The sequence below is a fragment of the Nicotiana tabacum genome, chromosome 17, assembly GCF_000715075.1.
Source record: "Nicotiana tabacum cultivar K326 chromosome 17, ASM71507v2, whole genome shotgun sequence".
NCBI classification, from domain to species: Eukaryota; Viridiplantae; Streptophyta; class Magnoliopsida; order Solanales; family Solanaceae; genus Nicotiana; species Nicotiana tabacum.
The window spans coordinates 142,660,919-142,669,283 of record NC_134096.1 but is presented as its reverse complement, the minus strand read 5'-3'; positions in this window follow the sequence as shown (position 1 = coordinate 142,669,283).

Genomic DNA, 8,365 nt, shown 5'->3' with positions numbered 1-8,365 from the left:
AGAAAATGTAGGTAAACTAAAGGATGAGTTGTATAAGAAGAATGAGCAGGTTAGAATTTTGAAGGAGGATCTAGGCAAAGTCAAGCATGAACTAGACAGAACTTGTAAATGGAACAGGTCCTCCGATGCACTTTCATGGCTACGGGAACATCATAGTAGCAATAGAAGAGGACTTGGCTTTGGGAATCTGCCACCTAAATGAAATCCCAAAAGAAAGTACCTTATACTTACTGAGAACAAGATTTGTACTCACTGTGGTAAACAGGTCACTATAAAAGTGAATGCAATGCAAAAGATAAGGCAAGCCAAAAGAACAAAGAATTTGTTCAAGGGAATAATATGCTACCAAGTTGGGCTAAAAAGAATCTGATTCATCCTTTTGCCTATAGAAAGGGACCCAAACTAGTTTGGGTTCCTAAGACTAACCCCTGATTTCCTTTTGCAGGTCCAAGTGAAGGGAAGCAGCTAAATATGGTACATGGATAGTGGCTGTTCAAAGCACATGACAGGAAGCAAAAACCAGTTCCTTTCACTTGAGGACCTCAAAGGATGTAATGTCTCCTATGGAAATGGGAAGAAATGTGAGATCATTGGGGTTGGAAAGGTAGGTAAGACTGATTCTCACTCTATTGATAATGTCTACTTGATAGATGGACTTAAAATACAGTCTAATTAGTGTTTCACAACTGTGTGATAGAGGTAACTTGGTAGCATTCACCTCTACCAAATATTTTGTGATTAATCTTACCACTGACAAGATTGTTTTGCAGGGAAAAAGAGTGAACAATATATATATTGTAGATCTGTCCATACTTTCAAAAAATGAACTCACTTGCTTAAGTGTGTTAGATCTGTCCATACTTTCAGAAAATGAACTCACTTGCTTAAGTGTGTTGGACAATGATCCCCTCCTTTGGCACAAGAGACTTGGACATGCAAGTCTGAGTCAACTCAACAAATTAGTTTCCAAGGACCTGGTGATAGGGTTGCCTAATATCAAGTTCAAGGAAGACAAAGTTTGTGAGGCTTGTGCAAGGGGGAAATAGGTAAGATCCTCTTTTAAATGTAAGAAAGTGGTAAGCACCACCAGGACGATGGAACTGGTCCATATCGATCTCTGTGGTCCAATGAGAACATTAAGCAGAGGTGGTAAAAGATATGTGATGGTGCTTGTTGATGATTACTCTAGGTTTACTTGGACATTATTTTTAACATCTAAAGATGAAGTATTTGACATGTTCACTTCTTTTGTTAGAAAAACTCAGAAACAACTAGGTAATCAACTTGCATCAATTAGGTCTGATCATGGCACTGAATTCCAAAATGCTAAATTTGCTGAATTTTGTGATGATCATGGCATAGATCATAATTTTTCTGCTCCTAGGACTCCACAACAAAATAGAGTAGTTGAAAGAAAGAATAGGACACTTGAAGATATGGCTAGGACTATGCTTCTTTCTAGTAAACTGCCCCACAACTTCTGGGCAGAAGTTGTAAATACTGCATGCTACATCATAAATAGGTGCATGACTAGACCTCTTGTAGAAAAGACTCCCTATGAGTTGCTTAAAGGGAGAAAACCAAACATATCCCATCTTAGGGCATTTGGATGCAAGTGCTTTGTGCACAATAATGGTAAAGACTCCCTAGGTAAGTTTGATCCCAGAAGTGATGAGGAAGTATTCTTGGGATATTATTCACATAGCAAAGCTTATAAGGTCTATAACAAAAAAACTATGTGTGTAGAAGAAAGTGTTCATGTGGTTTTTGATGAAACTAACATTCTTTCTGAGAGGCAGGAACATGATGATGAAGCAATTGGGCTGGTAAGAAACTCAAATGAAACGACATCCAAGACTGAAGCTGCACTAGAGGAAGGAACAGGTGATGGAACATGTTATTCCACCCAGGGCAACATGATAGGGGGAATAGAACAAAGAGGAAATGATTCTCAAACCTCAAGGGAACCTGTCCATGAACCTGTTCTACAAAAACAAAGCATTGAAGGAACATCAAGGGGAAACCAGTTGGTTGTAAAATCTTACAAGTATCAAAGTTCTCATCCCATTGAGAACATAATCACTGATCCAACCTCTGGAATCAAAACCAGATCTTCATTAAAAAATCTTTGTGCTTTTGATGCCTTTTTATATCTTATTGAACCTAAAAATATTGCTGACGCTTTGCAGGATGCAGACTGGGTAAATGCAATGCAAGATGAACTCAACCAATTTGAAAGGAGTCAAGTTTGGCATCTGGTACCAAGACCCAAGGACAGATCAGTAATTGGCACAAAATGGGTCTTCAGAAATAAACTTGATGAAGATGGAACAGTTACAAAGAACAAGGCAAGATTGGTGGTTTAAGGATATAGCCAAGAAGAGGGCATAGACTATGATGAAACCTTTGCTCCAGTTGCAAGGTTGGAAGCAATAAGACTCCTCATAGCCTTTGCTGCTTACCTGGAATTCACCCTTCACCAGATGGATGTCAAGAGTGCCTTCCTCAATGGCTATTTAAAGGAAGAAGTGTTTGTCAAGCAACCTCCGGGGTTTGAAAGGAAGGAAAGTCCTGATCATGTGTACAAACTTGACAAAGCACTTTATGGTCTCAAGCAGGCTCCAAGAGCATGGTATGAAAGATTATCAAAGTTTTTGCTTGAGCATGACTACAGGAGAGGTAAAATTGACAATACTTTGTTCTTGAAAGAAAAAGGTAAAGATCTCTTGGTAGTTCAGATATATGTTGATGATATAATCATTGGAGCAACTACTGATAAGTTAAGCAAAGAATTTGCTAAACTAATGGGGAGTGAATTTGAAATGAGCATGATGGGTGAGCTTAATTTATTTTTAGGCTTACAAATAAACAAAATTCAAATGGAACTACGATCCATCAACAGAAGTATGTAAAAGAATTTCTTAAAAGGTTTAAAATGGAAGATTCCAAAGAAATTGACACTCCTATTACAACAGCTACAAAGTTGGATATAGATGAATCTGGTTCATCTGTTGATCAGAAATTCTATAGGGGAATGATTGGCTCATTGTTGTATCTCACTGCTAGTAGACCTGACATTGTTTTTAGTGTAGGCCTTTGTGCAAGATTTCAGGCAAATCCAAAGTAGTCTCACTTGACTGCTGTCAAGAGAATTTTGAGATATCTAAAAGGCACCACTGATCTCTGTCTATAGTATCCAAAAGGTAGTAATTTCAATCTAGTGGGATATGCTAATGCTGATTATGCAGGTTTTCTAGTGGATAGAAAGAGCACCTCAGGTATGGCACACTTTCTTGGCTCATGTCTTGTGTTTTGGGCTACCAAAAAGCAAAATTCAGTGGCCTTATCTACTGTTGAAGCTGAGTATGTTGCTGCTGCTTCATGTTGTGCTCAATTATTGTGGATCAAACAATAATTAATGGACTTTGGAATTGCTGTTGGTTGTATCCCCATTTTTTGTGATAACACTAGTGCTATTAGTATGACCAAAAACCCGATTCATTACAAGAGAACTAAGCACATAGATGTTAGACATCACTCTTTGAGGATAACTATGAAAAAAGGTTGATCACTGTGGAATTTTGTACCACTGACAAGCAAATAGCTGACATCTTCACAAAAGCCCTAAGTAGAGATCACTTTGAAAGGAACAAGTTAGAATTAGGGATGATTAAGTTCACCTAAAAGGACCAGTTCAGAATTCACAACGAAAAAAATAAAATTGAAAAAAAAAATTAAAAAAAAATAGTTTTTGGTGAGAAAATCTGAAAATGTGTATATATTTAGATTAATTTTTGCTCAGACTCATACTTTCAATAGTATACTCTTGTGCCATGTGCTAAAATGACTCATTAATCTCTAATGATATTTTCTCTATTTTGGCAAATTTAGACTTACACAAGAGAATTATCAGTGAAGAACCTGGTTCATCAAGATAACACAGTATGTTTTCTACACTCTGTATAATTTGAAATAATAATATTTGGATCATGAGCAGAGTCCTACCTAAGTCCAAATTTCTTTTATCCAATATAAGTGAACTAGTTCCGTTCAAAAGAATCCTAACCAAATTAAACCACCTAGATACTAGGGAAAGACTCCACTGTCTCTTCAAAACTGACAATTCAGTTTGATTAGGCTTCTAAAAGTCTGAAAAGCCTGCCGTTACCCATTAATTACCCCGCTTTAAATTGATCATCATCATCTCTGTCTTCATTCCAAAATTTTCAAGCTCGAAATACTCTCCATCTTCTCTCATCCTCCAAATTTCAATCTACATCTCTTTTTCTTCTAGGACCAGGCATAGCAATGACTAACCCTTCTGAAAACCCCGACACACCCCCACCATGCTCCTCATCTTCAACCCCTCCTCAGCCTAAGAAAAGAAGAGTTAAGATGCTTGCTCGCAAGATAGTGGCTGAGAGTGAATTATCAAAGAAATTAGACGCTCAATTGAAAGCTATCCAAGCCCAAGAACCCCATAACTCTGAAGAATCCTTCAAGTCTGCTTCTGAAGGGAAATAAACTGGGTCTTCTGATACAGAACAGGTAACCTCTGGTCCAAATACTACTACTGAAGTCATTTCTGAGTTAGCTGAGAATCTGGAGAACAGGTTTATTCTGGTTGGATCTGTGGTTGATGTAGAATTTTCTGAGTCCAGAAGGATTGGTGGTAAAAATAAAAAGAAAAAATAAAAGAAGAGTGAGGGTGCTCGTAGTGAAGAAAGGGAAATGGGTAAAAGAGTGGTTGATTCTTCACCCACTCCTAATATAGGTATATGGCTGTTTGTGGAGCAGAATCAGGTAAAGTGGAGGAAAGTGTGAAGAAAACAGAGGGAAGTGGGTCTGGCAAAGCTACTGAAGGGCTGGTTAAACTTGGGCAAAATATAAATAAACCTGATTCATGAGTAGTAGAAACCCTCGTAGACCTATTGAAAAAAGTGAGTGAGAGCCACAACCCAAAGAAGAAGAGAACTTCCAAGGCTAAGATCCCTGGCACTGCTAGGGCTAACAAGAAAAGGAAGGCTGCTCCTTTTGATTCTGCTGAAAATCCTCCCACAAGAGGAAGATCCACAAGAAGCCAGCTAAAGCAGAATGAGGCAGATTTACAAAAAGCCTTAGAAGAAAGCAAAAGAAAAGCAGTTGCAAAAGGGAAGAAGAAGATGGCTGAGCCTGTTGAGGCTGTTGATGTTGATGAGATGGATTTGGTCCATCAAGATAAAGATGTGATTGATGAAGTGGAGGTTCAGACTCCCAAACTCAAGAAAGCCAAGACTTCTACTAAGAAGTCTATCTCTGTGTCAAAGTCTGCTGAACCATCCACCCTAGCAAAAAGGACTAGGTCTGCTGTGAAGACAAAATAAGTGAAAATTATTGAGGAAGAATAATGGAGTGGAGTGGAAGAGGAAGATGATTCAGATACTGAGAAGGACAAGATGGCCAAGTTTGGTAAGAGGACAATTCTGAAGGGTAGACTCCTCAGGGATTTGGAGGAGGAAGGGATGGTGCTACTATTGGAGAAATTAGGATTGTAAGGCTGGAAAAACATGGTCCTTCAGATGGATGACAGGTTGGCCAGGAGTGAAATTGTTGAATTTATGCCAAATGCTGCAGTGAAGGATGGATGGGTTACCATCTTTGTGAAAGGGGTGCAAATCTCTTTAAATGTGAAGGAGTTGGGTGAAATTCTAGGTGTACCTGCTGAGGGGTACAATGACTACACAAAGCTTAAGTGGCCAAGCCTAGAAAACTTTCCTACTGCCCTGTCCATTTCCAGAAAATTCAGTGAAGGAGGAACTTGAGCCCAAGGCTGTGTACAAGAGTGAGATGAAGCCATCCCACAAGGTGCTGTTCGAATTTGTCAACAAGTGTGTTCTGCCTAGGCAGGAAAGGAGGCACATTGCCAACTTCATGGATTTGGTTCTGATGGAGTATTTGGACAGTGGGAGGCAGATGAATTGGCCTGGATTTATAATCCAGCTTCTTGATAGGGTTATAAATGGATCCAAGACTCATGCCATTCCCTATGGCTTCATTCTCACTGTTATGCTTGCATATTTTAAGGTACCTCTGAAGAAGTGGGAGGTGGCTACAAGCAAAGATCACTTTGGGGCAAATACTCTGATTGCTTGTGACTATGAAGTCAATGCCACTCCTAATGAACCTGGTTCATCCAAGAAAGTACCAGTCAATGAAGAAATTCAAAAGCTCAGCAGTAGTACTATTTATCAAAAATCTTTTAATCCGTATTCGTCTTGTGGTATAAATATTAAAAATAATTTAACTTTTGATCAATGAAATTGTGTAAGCGAATTTGAATGAAACTATGAAAGGAGTGTAGGTAAGGAATTTCATGAAAGTATCTGTAGAATAATAATCTACTCACACGGTGCAAATAATTAAATGGAAATTTTATCTCAAAATATAATGCCTACTTGAGAAATCAAAATTGTTTCTTCCACTACAAGAAATTGATCCAATAGGACATAAGGAATCATAGAATTAGAATAAAAAATTGAAGATAAAATATGTATAGCAATATATTTTGGAAAAAGAACTGGCAAATAGATGATTAATTTCTTGGGTGCCGTAAAAAAGTTGTGAAAATAAAGACGGTTAAGTTAGATCTTCAATAGAAGTTAGTTGTATAACCTCTCTGGAAAAGGAACTTCAATAGAAGGAATACTAAGACGGTTAAATTTGTTTCATTAGCATATATAGGCAATGTTAAGCGTTGAACTCATTGATTGTATTACTGCTCTATTTTCTTCAAACCCATCTTTTGTAGGTTGCCTTTGTGCATTACTGAAGTATACATGCTAAAAAGCGTAAAAAATATGAGGATAAAAAACAAAGAATTACAAATATTGACTTCAAAAAATAAATATACCGTAGCATATAAGGAAGATTTATTTTCCCAGTGTATTTGCACATAATGACCTATTTTTTTCAACTGCAGCAATTCAAACACCCTGAATTTTAAGCAGTACAGACATCCCGTTCGGTCTAAAATGACAGACTTTACTATTGCTGAGAAACAGTATATGTGTGGCGGCCACGCTCTGGAACTCATTGATTACTTTAATGTGAGAAAATTAAAGAGGTAATTGTTGAGATGTAGAAGACAAATAATTAAGATAGAGAAAAATGGGTAAATAATACTGGGAAGCGATGAATGTCTTTGTAAAGTCTATTTAAAGGCATTTCAAGTGTAGTTATTTAGGAATTAAAGAGAAAACATTTGGATAAAGAGGAAACGTTTGGAGTCTTTGTAAAGTTTGTTATAAGAGGCATTTAAGGTGTAGTTATTAGGAATTAAAGAGGTAACTTTTGGCTAAACATGCTGTTAAGTTTCATGAATTCAATGAATGCAAAACATATGAGATAGACGAGAGAGTTAGAGAAGAAGAGCACATCTCATTTCATTATCTGAGAAAAGAAAAATGAATTCGTTATCCTCTATGTACAGTATAACCGCCTATTTATATAAAGGCCCAACTATGGTTAGCTAACTAACTAATGCTGGTTAAGTTAACAAACTGAACATAACTAACTAACTAACTGAAAGTGGTCAGCTAAGGCACGTGACAGCTGGCTATATCCTCAACACCCCCCCTCAAGCTAGGGGAGAGAAAGATGTTCTTCATCCCTAGCTTGGAAAGCAAATAATGGTATTGATGACGAGTAAGCTGTTTGGTAAGAAGATCAGCAGGCTGCTCGGCAGAGGCAATGTAGCAAGTCTGCACCAGACCAAGCTGGACCTTCTCCTTGATAAAGTGACAATCAATGTCTATGTGTTTAGTACGCTCATGAAAAACTGGATTAGCAGCGATCTGGATGGCAGATTTGCTGTCACAATAAAGAGGGACAGGAAGCTGCAAGTGAACATCGAGTTCTCGAAAAAGGCCACCCAACCAAACCACCGCTGTGACAGTGGAAGACAAGCTACGATACTCTGCCTCAGCAGAGCTCCTAGAGATGGTTGATTGTTTCTTGGATTTTCACGAGATGAGAGAATCACCATGCTTAACAAGATACCCAGTGATGGACCTACGAGTGTTAGGACAAGAGCCCCAATCAGCATCACAAAAAACTTGTAGTTGAGGAGTGCTGGAGGCAGAGAAAAGAATGCCCAGACCTGAGGCCTGCTTGATGTATCGAACAACCCTACGAGCAACCTCCATGTGAGAGACTTTGGGAGCATGCATAAATTAACTAAGGGACTGCACAACATAGGAAATATCAGGCCAGATAATGGTTAAGTACAGAAGTCTACCAATGAGCCTTTGATACACACTAGGATCAACAAGTACAACATTTGCTGTTTGGCATGTATGCTGTTCAAATTCAGCACTAGTAAGCTTCA